The sequence below is a fragment of the Triturus cristatus genome, chromosome 7 (genome assembly GCF_964204655.1).
Source record: "Triturus cristatus chromosome 7, aTriCri1.1, whole genome shotgun sequence".
Classification (NCBI taxonomy): domain Eukaryota; kingdom Metazoa; phylum Chordata; class Amphibia; order Caudata; family Salamandridae; genus Triturus; species Triturus cristatus.
The window spans coordinates 141868363-141885707 of NC_140590.1; the positions used below are offsets into that span (position 1 = coordinate 141868363).

General features: G+C 46.3%; 1 long non-coding RNA gene across 1 annotated transcript in view; it reads left to right on the forward strand.

Annotated features, from left to right (window-relative positions):
* LOC146809054 (uncharacterized) overlaps positions 1 to 6247 on the forward strand; it is a 58698-nt gene extending 52451 nt beyond the window's left edge. Inside the window, exons 2-3 of the long non-coding RNA XR_014965520.1 lie at positions 4825 to 5406; positions 6152 to 6247. This is a non-coding gene — a long non-coding RNA (uncharacterized LOC146809054). The remainder of the gene's footprint in view (positions 1 to 4824; positions 5407 to 6151) is intronic.
* The last annotated feature ends 11098 nt before the right edge of the window (positions 6248 to 17345 follow it).

Sequence of the window (17345 nt, forward strand, 5' to 3'; positions counted from 1 at the left end):
AGGGAGACACTTATGTCTAGTATTGTTACAATTATGGAAGCACATCTCACGTCACTTATTCAGCCCCTAATAGTCACTCTGAAGCGTATTGAGGACCGTATTAGTATTATGGAATCTCACCTTAGTAGTAAAGTACTTAAAACAGGCTCAAATATTGTAGTAGGGGATACATTAAGTACAATTACGGCTTCTGTAGATAACTTGTTGAGTTCCATGATTACTCCCTCACAACAACCAGTCCTTCCTGTAGTGTCCAACTGCTCAGGATCTAATACTTTCCAACCAGCTAAAGACAACTTAGGCAAGACATTAGGAAAGGAAGGGCAAATGCAGACTAAGGAGGGGGGCCCATATTTTCCTGCACCTCAGCAAGGAGGGGATTTTTCCTTACATTTACCGGCTGAGGCATGCCCCTACACCATAATCCTAGCCAATGTGCCCAAACTGGAGCGTGATAAAAAGGAACATTGGACCTCTCTGAAAAATAAGGCTCTTCACCACTTGTCTAATAAAACGGTTCTGGGTCATCATCTCAATAAGCATTTCATGATGATCAGAAGGGTACCATGGGTTGGAAAGACTGCTAAACATCTAGAGGGTGACTGTATTGTTATAAGCTTTAGATCCCCAGGGCTGGTAAATGATATTTTAAGACAGGCAGGGTCTGTGAGAATCCATAAAGACTACGTGAATATTCTCCCCTTGGGTTTCTTTTATCCTCCATCCCACATCAGATCAACGCTTTCTATCCAACCAAATAGACTCGGTCCTATCAACAACTTTGCTGTCCCTGTCTCTAATAGATTTGATGTCTTTTCCAATCTGGAAGAAATTGAGTGACTAAAGACTTGTGATCAAATTATTACCCCTGATACACAAGTTCCTGTCCCTCTAGCTGTGAAACTTCCAAATCATGTTTCCATTTTAGTAGGCCCAAATCTGGAATCACCGGGTCTTTCCTCTGAATTGATCTCCTGGAATATAGCTGGTCTAAAAATGTAAATTAGATGATCCTGCTTGGAGAGATCTAATTAGTTCGGGTGATATTATTGGTTTGCAAGAGACATGGGACACAGAGGACACGTTGTATATTGACGGGTATGAGAGTTTTTTCGTATCTGCCACCCCGACTAGTTCTGGGAGGGCGAAGGGTGGGCTGGTTACTTTAATTTCAGCATCTATACCTGGTTCATTCTCTCAACTAGAAACGGGCTCGTCAAATTGCTTGGCTATTTTTATCTTGATGAATGAGGGATCTGATTTTTTGGTAATTAATTTTTATAACTCATATGATAGAGTTGCCACGACCGATCACCTGGCCGCATTAAACAGTTTTTTAGCTGATCACAAGGAGACTAATAAACTTAACAGTAAGAATTGCCTCACTATAGTGATGGGTGATTTTAACATCCATGGCTGTCCACTTCAATGTTTCTCCTCGGATCCTTTGGGACCGATCGAATCAAGGGCTGCACATTTCGAACATACAGTGGCGGGAGATCTTCTCGAATCTATTTTGGCAGACCACGGTTTGTTTCTCCCGTCTATGGAGGGCGAAATTATCCCCACTTTTAAAGGAACTGGGAAAGACTCAGTCATTGATTATATTTTTGTTAGTTCTGCTTTTGGGGTTAATATTAAAAATTACATGACGACCTGGACCCATTTTAGTGACCATAACCCCGTGACCCTTAGTCTTTGGCACCTTCTTAAAAAACCTGTTAAACTTCCAACAACAGTGGATAAATCCGATATTCGCCCATCAGATCAGGATCGTAGAATTAGATGGAGCATAGTAATTCCAGGCGACTTTTACAACAACTTAAAAAGTAAGGTAGGAGCTGAGTTAAATACGTGCTCGGACCTCGAAGCAGGGGATGATGAGGTTCTAGCAGCATATTCAGCTATCTGCAGTCAGATCTTAGCAGATTTGAGCTGTCCTGGAAAACATAAGGATAAGGCCGAGCTAGGCTGGTTTGATAAAAGCTGTTCAACCGCTAACAGAAAGCTAAAGGCCGCCTTGAAAGCTAAGCCAGTAAACAGGATCTTGGTCTCGGGGTTGAGAAAAGAATACAAGAAAACTTTGGATGCCAGGAAAAAGACGATCAGGGAGGAAGCATGGGAAGAACTTTCCTGTGTGGATGTTATAAGAAATAGTGCAAAGTTTTGGTCAGTGGTTAATAAACCCTTCTTTTGTGATACAGGTAATGATCAACTAGACTGCGGCATCGGGAAACAATCGTGGCACTCTCATTTTAAATCAGTCTATGAAATGGGCACTTGTGGTGAATTGAGTATCTCTTCCACTATTGTGAACCCATATACTTTATTAGTCTCTAAGACAGAGGTGGTTGAGGCCATCGGCAAAATGACAAGTCATAAGGCCCCCGGCCCCGATGGTGTACCAGCGGACCTCTTCAAATCTGATCCTGAGACTTGGTCTATAGTTCTAACCAACGTTTTTAACCGGGTATGTGTCGCTGGGATTCCGGATACCTGGTCCGAATCAGTGATCATACCCATTTTTAAGAAAGGCAACAGGGGGGACCCCAGTTGCTATCGGCCTATCTCCCTCATTGATTCAGCTGTGAAGGTTCTGGGGCGTGTGGTCCTGGGCAGACTAACTGATTGGTTAGAAGACACAGCTACTCTCTCGTGTCTACAATATGGGTTTCGTAAGGGCCGCGGGACCATAGACCAGAGCCTGAACCTTCAACTTTTAATAGGCAAGTATACCATTGCAAAAAAAGGGGCCTTGTATCTGGCCTTTATGGACTTGTCCTCGGCGTTTGACCGAGTGAATCGTTCAAAATTGTGGGGGTTACTACTTAAATGTGGAATAGATGCTAATATTGTTTATTTCCTAGCGGATTTGCATAGAGACCTCACCGCCACGGTCAGATATGACCGTCTTGGCAATTCCACGGATAAGATAGGAATCACTAACGGCGTTAGGCAAGGATGCATTTTAGCCCCCCTGCTTTTTACACTATATATTAATGATTTGGGTTCTACATTAACTAAGTCATGCAAGGACATTCCCAGGGCAGGCAAATTCGCCATTCCAGCATTATTGTATGCTGACGATGCCGCGCTCTTAGCTCCAAAATCTTTTAGATTCTTTTGCAAAATTCATGATTGCACTTGACCTTGGAGTGAATTTCTCCAAATCCCATGTGATGATTGTGGGTACCAAATCAAAGAAAGTAAAGACTATGTTTTGCGAAGGTCATGTTTTATCACGGGTCACGAGATTCCCTTATTTAGGTGTCATTTTTGATGACAAGTCCACCTGGGCCCCACAATTAGCTGCCAAACGCAATGCTTTTGCTAGGGCCACACTTGCTGTTTTGGAGTTTGGACGCAAATTGGGGGTGAAGCCCATGCAAGCCATGTTGAACATTTACGTAGCCAAATGCACCTCCATTGCATTATATGGTGCTGATTTGTGGGGATTTAAAAATATCTCCGATCTGCAGGTTGTAGAAAATAGATTCTTAAAATCTTTATTATCCCTCCCCTGTTCAACATCGGGCTATATTGTCCACCAAGAGTGTGGGATTGACTACTTAACTGATCGCATAGCTATTGCCCCACTCCTGAAATGGATTTCAATTTGGCTAAATCCTGAACTAGAACTGAATCACGAAATTTTAAAAGACTGCCTATCTTTAGAGTATGGCAAAACTATCCCGTGGTTGAACCATATTAAATATCTAGCCAGGTACCTGGGTCGACCTGAGTTATTTGAAAATCCAAGCATTATAGTAAAGGGGGATTTAAAATGGGCTAAAGTCACCTATAAACAGAGGGCTATGTTAATAAGGGAAGAAAGGGAATTACTCAAACCCACTGTAAAGGCACATCAGTTGATTACTACATCTAACCATTTAGAGCCTTACTTGGGTATTGTTAACAAGATGAACCACCGTTTTTTATTAATTAGGTTCAGAATGAACAAATTCCATCTCTTACTTACTGATTCTCCTGGTTGGACCAAGGAGAAGGATTTGGGGATCTGTTCGTGCGACAGATTTTCCATAAAAGATACAACGCACTTTATCTTCTTCTGTAGCCACCTGTCTTTAATCCGTAAAAAATACATTTTTCCTTTATTAAAAAATAAAGGTTTTAGACAGGTAAAACCAGCACTCATGTACCTTCAGATGTTGGGTTCTCCATGGGAGATATTTAACATAGCCACTTTTTTAGTAATATCAATGAGATTGAGGAAAAAGATCACATGGTTATAGTGTATATCATTTCTGAATTTTGACTAAAAACCTATTTGTTTTTTAATACGTTTGTAATTTTATGTCAAATGTTTTTACAATGGTTGTATTGTTTTATGTTCGTCGTACTTTTATGGTTTTTGCTATGAACCGAATAAAATAACTTTGACTGACTGACTGGCATTAATGACAAGATGACAGTGTCCACCCTGTGACAGCAGTGTGCAGGATTTCCTTTGTGAGACGCTGTGTGTATGTGGTGTCCCTTGTGATTGTTCTCACAAAACTATTGCTAGGCTTATTTGGTTGTGAGTTGTGGAGTCTGTCATGTTTGCTTTACATGAACAGTGACAGACACTAGTAAAGTTTACACTACTGCACTCTAATTGCTGTGTCACCATACCTTGGAAACATGTTCACCAAGGGTCAGTATGCTGTGATATGTATGTGAGGACAACCTCATTCGTTGAAATGTGTATTTCCATTGACAACCAGTTTTAGATGTGGTCATTTTTGATTTGCAGTTTGTTGAAGTGCATATTGCTTGGGACATTGTGCACTAACACCAACTGTGTTTACACTCTACACATAGGTATCGCAGACAGCCTCCAGTGTACAGGCCCTTTCCAGACCTACAAACAATGGAAGAACAGGACATCATCAAGAAATATTGTTTCACAAGGGCAAAAATGGATGAGTTGTGCCAGCAGTTGTCACCTCATTTGCGGGCTGGTCGCACTTATCCAACAGCACTGACCCCCAAGGTGAAAGTGATGGAAGCATTGCTTTTCTTTGCCACAGGAACATTTTAGTACACAGTGGCAACATCGGGGGGAATGTCCAACCACATGTTCAGCAATGTCCTTCGGGATGCGTTGCAGGCATTGCTCCATTACCCGGACCACTACATCAAGTTTTCTAAACCTGGAGAGCTGTCTGACATCAAGGGTGATTTCTATGCCTTAGGACGAATACCCCATGTCATTGGATCTATTGATGGCACACATTTTGCGTTACCACTCCATCAATGTCCAGGCAGTGTGTTTGGCTCACATGTGCATCTCACAAATCTGTGCCAGTTTCCCTGGCTTTTCATATGACGCATACATCCTGCGAAACAGGGTCATCCCACATTTGATGAGTCAACTGCAACGTGACCGGGCCTGGCTTGTTGGTAGGTGATGTTGTATGTGTATGTCGCAGTGTGTGCTGGTTGTATGTCATATAGTGATCTGTTGTCAGACAACTGAAGTATTTTCTGTGTTCAATGAAGGAGTCTCCCCAACCCAGTCACCCCAGTAGAAGTGCACTTTAATGAGGGCCAAGGCCAGACCAGGCGGATAGTGGAGCAGACTTTAGGCTTCCTGAAGACCAGATTCCACTGTCAGGATAGGAAGGGAGGAGCCCTCCAATATCCCCTATTAAAGGTGTGCCAGATCATTGCGGCTTGTTGCATGCTACACAACATGGCAATATGTAAGGGTATACCTCGGATAGTGGACGACGGAGACCAGCAGGTGCCACCAAGGGAGGATCCAGGACTGGGCCATGATGACAGTTATGATGATGATGATGGCATGGATTTGAGACAACAGCTTATCCACAACTTTTTCACATGACTGTAAGTATGCAATGAGAGGAGGTGACTAACCTCAATTGTTTGTTGCTGTGTTGCTGGTGGACAATGTGTATGTATACTTGTGAGTGTCTGATTATTGTCCTGAGGTTTTTTCTAAGATGGGTCTTTGAACTGGGCAGATTAACATGTACAGTGTTACCGTGAAGCCTAGCTAGTGTTCACAATTACATTTTTTGTAATTTTGATGTCATAATTAGCAGAATTGGGCTACCGTATTCCTGATTTCCTGGCTCTATTCTATGTTTTTTCTTACCAGGGTACTTTTCTATGTCATCTACAGAGTGGACTTGCAAGTTGTGACCTCACCAGACACATGATGCCGTGACAGACTCCAACATGGAACTGTTGCTGAACTCCTTGGCACACACTTCCTTCGGACCTGATAGTCAGTTGTTTTGTTTTTAGTGCCTTTCAGTACTGTGTGATGTGATTTGACTTTGTGTTCAGGCACTAGGTTGTATCTGGAGAATAGACCTGTGTTCCACCTTGAGGTTTGCCTTGTCTCTTATCACACATCCAAAGAGATTTTAAATCGAAATTTGACCATGATAAGCTGGTTTGCTAACAAAGATTGTTGATTGTGCTGGAAAGTCGTGAATTCTTTCTACACAATTTACTTCCAGTGAATCTGTACTGTGTACTACGGTTTGCGTGATAACCTCTATCATGTTTGCGAAGGTACATTTAATCACAAACCCTTAGCTTACTTTTTGGAAGTATTTTGATACCAATGTTGTTAAAACTGATAAATAAAGCCACACAATGCTGGTGTGCTCACAAAAAAAATAGACCGTGTACATAGGAGTTGATAGTGCTTGTAGATGAAATTCCCCACGGTACAGGCACAGTTTTTTGAGTCCAAAGTCCAACTTTAACCCTCCATCCAATCTGGGACAGTTCTTGATGACAGTCAACAAAGTGAACGCTTGGCACACACTGGAGGATATCAAGGGTACATCATCACTTCCTGGGGGTGGTGCATTGTCATCCGACTCTCACATATCTTTCCTCAGATGCTCTTTCCCACGCTTCGCTGGGGGACCCACAGCTGCAGGCTCCTCGAGTAATGGGGACTCTCTGCCAGACTCCACGTCCCTCCCTGTAACTTGTGCAAATGCTGATGCACCAGATGTTGTGGGCACACAGGGAGGTGTGGTTAAGTGAGTTGCAATGTGGCAGAGGCTGGTACCATTGTCCCGCAGAACCCCAGTCATGTCATCAATTGTTTGATTAATAGTGTCCAGCTGTTGGTTTTGGCCTGCCCGTAGCTGCTCGATGTTATGAAGGATCCATACTACCTGGCCCATTTCTCCCTGGTAAGCCTGGTAGGCGTTTATCATCTGGGAGAGGTTTGGGTGATCATCATCAGCAGCACCAGCTGCTTGATGGCGTGGATCCACACAGCCCCTCCCACCATCCCTACCCACCCAAGCAGGCCCAGTTGTTGGTGGCACAGTCAACACTGAGCCTCCTTCCTCATTGACGGGGGTGTTGTTGTCGGTCAACTCCAGACTGCTCTTTGTTGCTGTGCTGTAGGCTGTGTCACAAGCTTCTGTGTCCTTCAGGGTAGGGGTCACTGGGTGTTGTCAGCTGAAGCGGGATTGGTCACAGTGGATCCTACTGTAGCTGCTGGTGCTGTGTGCTGACCAAAAATCTGATGGGACAGGTTGGTCCTCGTCGTCTGAGAATGTGTGAGAGTCTTCTATGCCGGAGAGCTCTTGTTCAGCCAGAGTCTGGGACTAGCTGTCCTCATTTCATCCAGGAGTGTTTCCAGCTTGCCCTGTGGGTACAGAAATGGCACAATCATTAATGTGAATGTCCACTGCACCTCAAATCATACCCATTACATAGATGACTGAACCTAACAATGAGTTAAGGAAGCTATAGTGGCATCCTTCCTCCACAATGCAGGCCTATGTTTTTGGAGAAAAATGCAATTCTGAGAAGATGTTGATTGGTGATCATGTCCACCTATGTGCATAAATGGGCATGTTGTGTTTAGTTCTCGTTACATGTCCAAAGACGTTGACTGGTACCTGACACTCTGTGGATGACCCTGGTGGCTTGGTGTTCTCCACATCTGTAGTTTAACAGTGACATGCATACACGTGCGCTCCCTACACAGTCACGCCGTAGAGATCTGGGACCTGATCGACACCCTATCGCCCGACATTGCTTTCTTCACGGAAACCTGGACAAACACCACCTCCGGCCCCGACATCGCCACTGCCATCCCCGACAGATACAAGATCCAGAGACAGGACTGCCCCCACCACCCAGGAGGAGGACTCGCCATCGCACACAAGACCTCCCTCCGACTCTCCACCTCCAGCACAAGCGACCCTCACGCCAACACAGAACACCTCCACTTCCAGATCCAGACCAGCCCCAGGACAAGGCACCCTTGCCTACAGACCCTGGGACCACGCACCCAGTCCGCCAGCACCATCGCCTACCTCGTCGCACCCCAAGCCATCACCTCCACGGACTACATCCTACTCGGAGACCAGAACTTCCAACTCGACAACCGCAGCGACCCCGACTCCACCACCCTCCTCGACAACCTCTCCAAACTCGGACTGAAACAGCGCGTCACCACACCCACGCACATAGCAGGACACACCCTCTACCCCATCTTCGCAGGAGGAACTAACATCCGATTCAGCCACACCACGCAGCCCCCCTGGACTGACCACCACTGCTGAAACTTCACCTTCAATACCACCGCCGCACCTAAACCCCCCCGCGCCCTCCACGAAGGAACTGGAGCAAGATCACAGTGGAACACCTCAACACCACCCTCCTCCAAGACCCCCCCAGAGCCACGACCAACGCCAACTCCGCAGCCGAAGAACTCCACCGCTGGATCTCCAGCTGCGCCAACAAGCTCGCACCCCTCTGCCACCAAGCAACACAACGCCCCCTGAAGGTCGCCTGGCTCACCACCAAACTCCAAGAAGCCAGACGGTTCTGCAGACGCTTCGAGAAAACCTTGCGAAACCGTAAGACCACGGAAGACCGGAACAACTACAAGAACGCCCCGAAGGAATACCACCAGCAGATGAGGGACACCAAGCAGACTTTCATCAAGAACAAGATCAACACCAACTCACCCAACACCAAATAACTTTTCAATGTTATACAACAATTCACCAAACTCCCCAGCAAAGCCACCGACGTGTCACCATCCCAGGAATTCTGTAAAAAGCTCAGCTCCTACTTCCATCTGAAAATCATGGCCCTCTACGAGAACTTCAGCGGACAGACACCGGACACCACCCCACTCCCCACCACCGACAACAAGATGACCGTCACTACCTGGAATCCCGCCACCGTGGAACACGTCACCGCGACAATGAACCACACCCACTTCGGAGACCCCACAGACCCCTGCCCCCCACACATCTACCACAGGGCCGCCACGGCCATCGCACCTGAACTAGGGCGGACCATCGACGCCTCTTTCAAAACCGACATCTTCCCTGATGGCTGGAAGCGGGTGGAAGTCAAACCCCTCCTCAAGAAGCCCTCAGCCGACCCGACGGACCTGAAAAACTACCAGCCGATATCTCTACTCCCCTTCGCTTCCAAAGTCACCAAGAGACTCGTAAACGCTCAGCTGACCGCCTTCATTGAAGAGAACTCCATCCTAGACTCCTCCCAGTCCGGATTCCGCAGCAAACACAGCACGGAGACCGCCCTCCTCACCGCCACCGATGACATCCGCATGTTACTCGACCAGGGACACACTGCGGCCCTCATCCTACTAGACCTCTCCGCGGCTTTCGACACCATCTCATACCACATACTCGCAGCCAGACTCCACGACACTGGGATACGAGGAACAGCCCTCAACTAGATCCGATCCTTCCTCTCCAGCAGGACCCAGAGGATCAGACTCCCTCCCTTCCTCTCTGAACCCACAGAGATCAACTGCAGCGTACCCCAAGGATCGTCACTCAGCCCCACGCTATTCAACATCTACATGCCCCCCTCGCCACCATCGTCAGACAGCACAGGCTCAGCATAGTCTCATACGATGACGATACCCAGCTCATCCTCTACCTCACGAAGAACCCTGAAGACACCAGACTTAGCTTCCAGGAAGGAATGAAAGATGCCACAGCCTGGATGATAGAGAGCTGCCTGAAGCACAACTCGGAGAAAACCGAGGTCCTCATCCTAGGACCTTCCAACTCTGCATGGGACAGCACCTGGTGGCCCTCCACCCTCGGGAGTCCACCCACCCCTACAGACCATGCAAGGAACCTCGGCATCATCCTGGACTCCTCCCTCACCATGACCCGCCAGATCAACTCCGTTGCCTCCACCAGCTTCAACTGCCTTTGCATCCTCCGAAAGACCTTCAAATGGATACCCCCCGAATGCAGAAAGACAGTCACCCTCCCACTCATAACCAGCAGACTGGATTACTGCAATGCCCTCTATGCAGCAATCAACAGAACTCTGCTAAACAAACTCCAAACCATCCAGAACGCTGCAGCCAGACTCGTACTCGGGACACCATGACATGAACACATGACCCAACACCTACATGACCTCCACTGGCTCCCCGTCGAGAAGAGAGTGACCTTCAAACTTCTCACCCATGCCTACAAATCCCTCCACAACATTGGACCCAAATACCTTAACGAGAGAGTCTCCTTCCACGTACCCAAAAGGAACCTCCACTCCGCCGACCTCGCCCTAGCAGAGACCCCCCACATCCGCAGAAACAGAGCTGGCGGACGAGCCTTCTCCTACATTGCAGCCAAGACCTGGAACAGAGTCCCAGCACACATCACACGCTCCCCGAACCTGCACACGTTCAGGAAGAACCTCAAGACCTGGCTCTTTGACTGTGCTGGAGCTGCCTCAGGGTCTTGAGACTTTCACAGGTGAGTAGCGAGCCGCGCTTTATAAAACCCCTGATTGATTGATTGACCCTTTAGTTCCCAGGCCTGTGTACTGGGCTTAGTCCATGTCTCAGCAGTTAAATAGGTGTGGCTGCCTACACACTCAGTCTGTTGCTTTACCTTGAATGTTGTGGTCATGGTGTGAGTGAAGTGCTTATTCTCATCTCATGACACACAAGTGAATGCCTGTAAGGATCCAAATGTGTGACTGCTTAGCTTTGTGCCTACGGAGATCATATATTGTTTAAACTGACTCCATAGTTAGATGAGATCACAACCTCTGCTTTCTGCTATTTTGTGGCTAAGTAATTTCATGAGCTAAGATTTGAGTGCTGAGGGTCTATTTGTGAAACTTACACTCCTCCTCCCACCCAGCCCAACCAGTCTACCCGGAACTCTGCTTTCCTGAAACTGAGTGGAAATGTGGTAGCAAGGTGGATGACAATGGGAACTGGTGTTTGTAGCACAAGGCCATGATGGGAATTGTGGTCAAGTCAGACACCAGTCTCCAGTATCAGTAATCTTGCCAGTGCATTCCCAACCACTTTCAGCAAAGCAGATTAACAGGTGGTCTGTTTGGGCTGTGTGGGAAGGTGTGTGAAAGACAGGGCTTGATGGGAAATGTAGTCATTGCAAACACTCATCCTCCCACCCAGCCTAACCAGCACAGCTGACAGTGAGGAGGAATCTACTTGCAAGATGACTGACACTGGGGACTGGTGTTTATTGCATAAGGCCTTGATGGGAGTTGGGGACAGGTGAAACACCATGCAACAGTGTCAGCCTTCTCGCCAGTACATTTCCATTCTCTCTCATGAAAACAGAATCACAGGTGTGCTGTTAGGGATGGGTGTGACGAGTGTGTGTATGGTATTGCCTTATGAGAGTTGGAGTAATGGCAACGCCCCCCTCCCCCCAAACGACAGAAACACTTCATCTGGACCTATGACTGACTGACAGTGTGAGGGATAAAAAAGGTAGATTTCCTGTATATAAGGAGTATCGGACCTATATTATGTTAGCATGATGTATCTATATGTACACTCCCTGTTTGATATATATACTTTTGCTTGGAGGAAACTCGTTTATTTCCTCCCTGTATATCTATTGCTAAAAGAGTAGGCTGAGAACCATACAGACGCCATCTTCTGAACATATGCTCGAGCACGGGCCGTGATCACACGTTGATCACGTGCAGTTGTCAGGCCCCAGTTCATTTGAGTTACTGGTAGCAGCTGAAGATAGGCTGTTCACTCGACTGTTCTAAGACTGAAGGTCGTATCTGGTTTTGGGGGTGATAAGCGCATTCCTGGAGGCGCCGTGTCTAAACTCCCAGGCACCAAGACGAAAGGGAGTTACCCCTCCTGACTTCATCAGTAATAGATAGTCAAGCCTTTGTACTGGTCTGATGTATGCCATATATGGTCCTTTCCTGGGGCTCAAGGGCCAACTGGTGTTTTTCCTTTTACAGTGATTGTATGTGTTGAACCGAAAAGTATATAACCTCATGTTTGAATACAAGCCAACAGTCTTCTCGGTGCACCTGATGGGTGAGGTTCGGAGAGGCTCCTCGAATGAATATTTTGCTTAATAAACGATTGAACCTTCTTCACTGCCAACTGACTGGTTATTTGGTAATGGTGTTGGGACTATTGGTAGGTATAGTCCTTTAGTTTATTTTTATGGTACATCAGTTGGCGACTCTGCTGGGACTCCGTGACAGGGTCGTTCTCCCCGTAAATGGGTGCTAAGGACAAGGGGTAATTCTGGTCGAGCGGATGGACGGAAAAAGGATCCTTTGAAATTTAGCCATCTTTGGTATGAACTTACTCCGCTCTCACGATCAGAGTATCCCCAGCTGCTAGTGACCCTTCACCAGAGTCCTACGTGCGTAACCCAGGAGCTGACCGTGTTGGTCTTCAGGAGTTGGCAGTGGAGAACACGCAATTGTACCTGTGTGCACCAGGTGAGTGGAATTGTTTTGGTGTTCTTGGTATGCACTGTTGAGCAGTGCTTTTTAAGCAGTTAACTGTGTAAGTATTTGGTGGACAGTGTACCACAGAGAATCTTAGGGGTCTGACGGGGAAGCATTGTGGTGGCTGCACGCATAGATGCTCCACGGACCTTTTTGTGAATAATAGATACGCCGATCGGACGCCTGGTGTGCGCCCGGCCGGACTGCTCTCGGAAAAGCCTGTGGCTGTACCTGGGTAGCCTTGGGAACACATCTGAAGCGGTGCTAATGAAGCGGGCTTAGTCAGAATAGTCCCAAAAGTGAACCAGGAAGGCTGCGGGATGGTCCGTAGGTCAGTCTGTGGATATATCTGTCTGACGGTCTCTTGGTAGTCTTTGGACTGCTTGATTTTGGTATCTGTCGGTCTTGGAATCTGAATTTGATTGATTCTCCACGAACAGGAGTCGACGGGCTCTGTTCTTTGTTTGAAAAGACGTAATTTTTTAATATCTTTGTATGTATATATATGTTATTGTCTTGTGTATGTTTGAATGAGCGTGAGGTGGTATGTTTTGTGAATGTTTGAACATGGCCATGTTTGGAAATTTACTTTTATGATCGAATGAGGAACACGTGACGACAATCACTATGCCGTGTTTTAGCAAATTGAGTTGTTCTGGATGTTGTTGTCGCCCTAATGATACGCGTTTGGCTGAAAGTCAACCTGCCCCGCCTGAGGGCAGCTCAAGTTATGATATGTATGTAAAGCATGGTATTACACCTCTTTTGTTTAATACACTATGGCATAAATATACTAAAGATAATGTGGAATTGCAATGGCCTTTAACCGGGCTTTTGATGAAAAAAAGATAAGTTTCCTGCAGGATAGATTATTTTCTAAACATAGTCGACAGTCCATGTTTGACTCCCTAAACCTGTGGCAGAAGGAAGCAAAGCGTAGACGTATGCGGGAGGAGAAAGTATGTAGGATGAGAGGAAATCAGATGATTACGCAGAAAGCTATAGCTTATGATAAAGCACAAACTGAACAAGGGATTGATTGTGCAGACAGACAATTTAGATTGCAAGTGGATAAGACCTATGTGGCTAGGACTGAAGCGGAAGATGAGTGAGAGGATTTATTGGATACTCGTCCACCTTCACCTTATGCTCCGCAGCGCACATATCCCGTTGTTCCCCCGACTCTAGTACAGGCCCCTTCAGCTTCCGCCCCTGTTGATTCCTCTTCCTTTGCCTCTCCAGGAACGTCCTCTGTTTTGTCTCCCTCAGTGTCTGAGACGCCTACTTTATTGCCTGTTACACTGCCGTCTTCCGTTATGTCCACAGCTGTTCTGTCTTCCCCCACCCCTGTGTGGGCTTCCCTTTCTGAGAGCACGACCCCATCTCCAGCTGTTCCAACTCCATTTCGTGCTCCGGGGGATTTTGGCACACGGAAGTTGTTTACCCATTCGGCGGTAGGACCGAATGAGAAACAGATGATTGAGAATCAGTCATCCCAGTGGATGCGACAGCCTATTTACACTATAACTGATATATGGAACACGCTTCGAGACTATGAGCCTGTTATGCAGAAACATGCTTTGAAACACATGGCTGCACGTATTATTACTCTCTGGGAACAGTGTTTTCCAGGAGGGATGGCCCCCCAAGTGATGTATGACATCCGGGATAGGGCTCATAAGTATGAACTTAGCCCAGATGAAGTGTATAGAAATGTGAAGATTTTAATTTTATTAAATTATCATGAACTGATGCATCAAAAGTGTTCCTCGTGGGACACTCAGCATCCTATGCGAGAAGTTTATCCTATCCTTCATCCTGAAATACCGGAACAAAAGAATGACCAGGGCGTGGTGACTATACCTTATGTAGAGGCTCGAGTGCAGGAGCAATGGGTTTACACCCCCCTGGAAGAGGAGTGAAGTCCTCTCGCTAAAATCCCAATTACCAGACCCCCGTAAGAATCTCACGGCTTATTATAAGGAACTCACAGAAGCGGCCTCTTCGGCCGTCATGACCTTAGCTGACATAGAGCTATTTTTTGCATGGTTAGTTCCCTTCGACGTATGGCGTCAGGTGCATGATCAGGACCATGCTCAAGAATTAGGCGGAACATGGGAGCAGATAAAAGATTGGGACAAGGATCGTAAGCCTGGGGATAAGCCGAAACCTGAATTATTGGCATTACCTGGCCGTATTATCACTTACATGCATTCCTTAATTCCGCCTCGTAAGGTGGATTGGGACAAATTGACCGCATGTAAACAGAAGAAAGGCGAAAGTGTTTCTGATTTTTTCACTAGATTTGAGGGCGTATTCATTGATTTTAGTGGACAGGATTTGTCGTTGGAAGGCGGTATACGATTATTTGTTAATCGTTTTGTGACCAATTTGTTACCAGAAGTCTCTGCACGGCTCCCTGGACCACCTCCACGCCCTCGGTAATATTGAGTATGGCCCAATATTACGAACATAGAGAAAATGAGTGTAAGGATAAGATGGACAAGAGAACGAAGGATCTTAAAACACGGGTGTTGTTGCAACAAGTTGAAGGACGAAGCCGAGAGAGAGGCGGTAGAGGGTTCGTCCCAAGGGGGGCGGGAACTGGACGAGGCAGAGGGCCGGCTGTTGTTTTGGGAATAAATCAGTGTGCTTATTGAAAGGAGGAAGGGATTGGCGATTTCAGTGTCCATTGTTGCTGGCCCAGAATGGGGCTATGAGAGGTAGAAGAAGAGGTCGGGGAAGTGTGGATCGCAGTGATATGCGACGAGAAGAAGCGACGCAAGTTGGACAAGAAAATAATTATTTCGATAATCCAAGATCTATTATAATGAGGAGTGTGCAATGGACGCGACTGAAGGGTATGCTTATACATAGGATAGCCATGGACAGAGTGAGGGCCAGGTGTCAGTACCCATTGATCAGCAAGGACCTTATGTAGAGGCGCATTTGATGGGGACATCTGAAAAGTTTTTAGTTGATACGGGTGCAATGAATAGTTCTATTTCTCGTTCCCTGGTCCCAGGGGCTGCTCTGTCCGGGCACACTAATGTTTCGGTAGGATTCTCCGGAATTCCGGTGGTGAGCCCCATCTCCAAACCTATTCCTTTTACAATTGGTCCTATTACGATAGACTCCCCGTTTCTTTTGACTTCCCATTGTGGCGAAAATTTGTTGGGCTTGGATTTGTTGAAGAAATTGCATGCTAAGATTCACTGTTCACCCGATGGTGTTTATTTGACTATTAATTCTCTTGGGAAGCATACTTTGCAGTGTTTCACTAAAAATGAACCTCTCCCTCCTGATTTTGCTGTTATTCCAGCAACATTGTGGGTCACTGGTGACACAGATGTAGGATTATTAAAGATTCTGCCCGTTTCTATTACTTTGAAGCAAAATTCCCGGCTTCCTCATATACCTCAGTACAAAATTTCTCCGGCAGGCAAGAAGGCTTTGCTCTCCATCATACAAGATTTGGTCAAAAGGGGTGTGGTGGAGTAGACAGCTGCTAATGTGTGTAACAACCCCATATTGCCTATCTTAAAGAGACCCCTGTTGATACATATCGTTCTGTGATTGATTTGCGTGAAATTAATAAAATAGTGGTGCCCCAATACCCTGTGGTTTCCGACATCACTACTATTCTCACTATGATTCCTCCTACTGCTAAATATTTCTCAGTGATTGATTTAAAGAATGCTTTCTTTAGCATTCCGATTCATCCTGATAGCCACCATATTTTTGGCTTCTCATTATCTGGTCGCAGCTTCCGGTTCTGTCGCGCTCCCCAGGGGTACACAAAGAGTCCTAGTATTTATAGTCAAGCTTTGAAAACATTGTTGGATGATTTGGTCTTGCCCCCTGGTAATGTACTGTTGCAATACGTAGATGATCTGTTAGTGGCCTCTGATACCGAGGACTGTTGAAAGAAGGCCACTGTACAATTGTTGTCTCATTTGGCTGCTAATGGTAAGAAAGTATCCCTTTCTAAATTTAAATATTGTCGACAGGAGATGACCTATCTCGGTCATCTACTGTTGAAGGAGGGGAGGAGATTAACCCCTGAGCGTGTGACTACCATTTTTAATATGTCTGTACCTCACACTCACCGTGATGTTCGTGCATTTCTCGGCATAACTTCTTACTGTCGCCAATTGATCCCTAATTTTTCCCTTCGTACTAAACCCTTTCTGTACTTAACCACTAAAGATGTGCATGAACCTTTACCCTGGACTGATGCTTGTCAAGATGCTTTTGACTCTTTGAAATCTGCGCTCTGTTCTGCACCTGTTCTTGGTACTCCTGACTACCGAAAACCTTTTGTGCTTTACGTACACGAGGTGGACGGTTGCTCACTTTCTGTGTTAACACAAGGATTTGGTGGTAAGCAGAGACCTTGTGCTTATTTCTCGGCAGTGTTGGATAACGTCGCCAGAGCACTCCCTAGCTGTTTAAGAGCTACTGTTGCGGTTGCGGTGGCTATTCGACAGTTGGAAGGGCTCGTTCTGAACATTGACCTCACAGTGATGGTACCGCACGCTGTGGATACATTATTGACCAAAACAAAGACCCAGCACCTTACG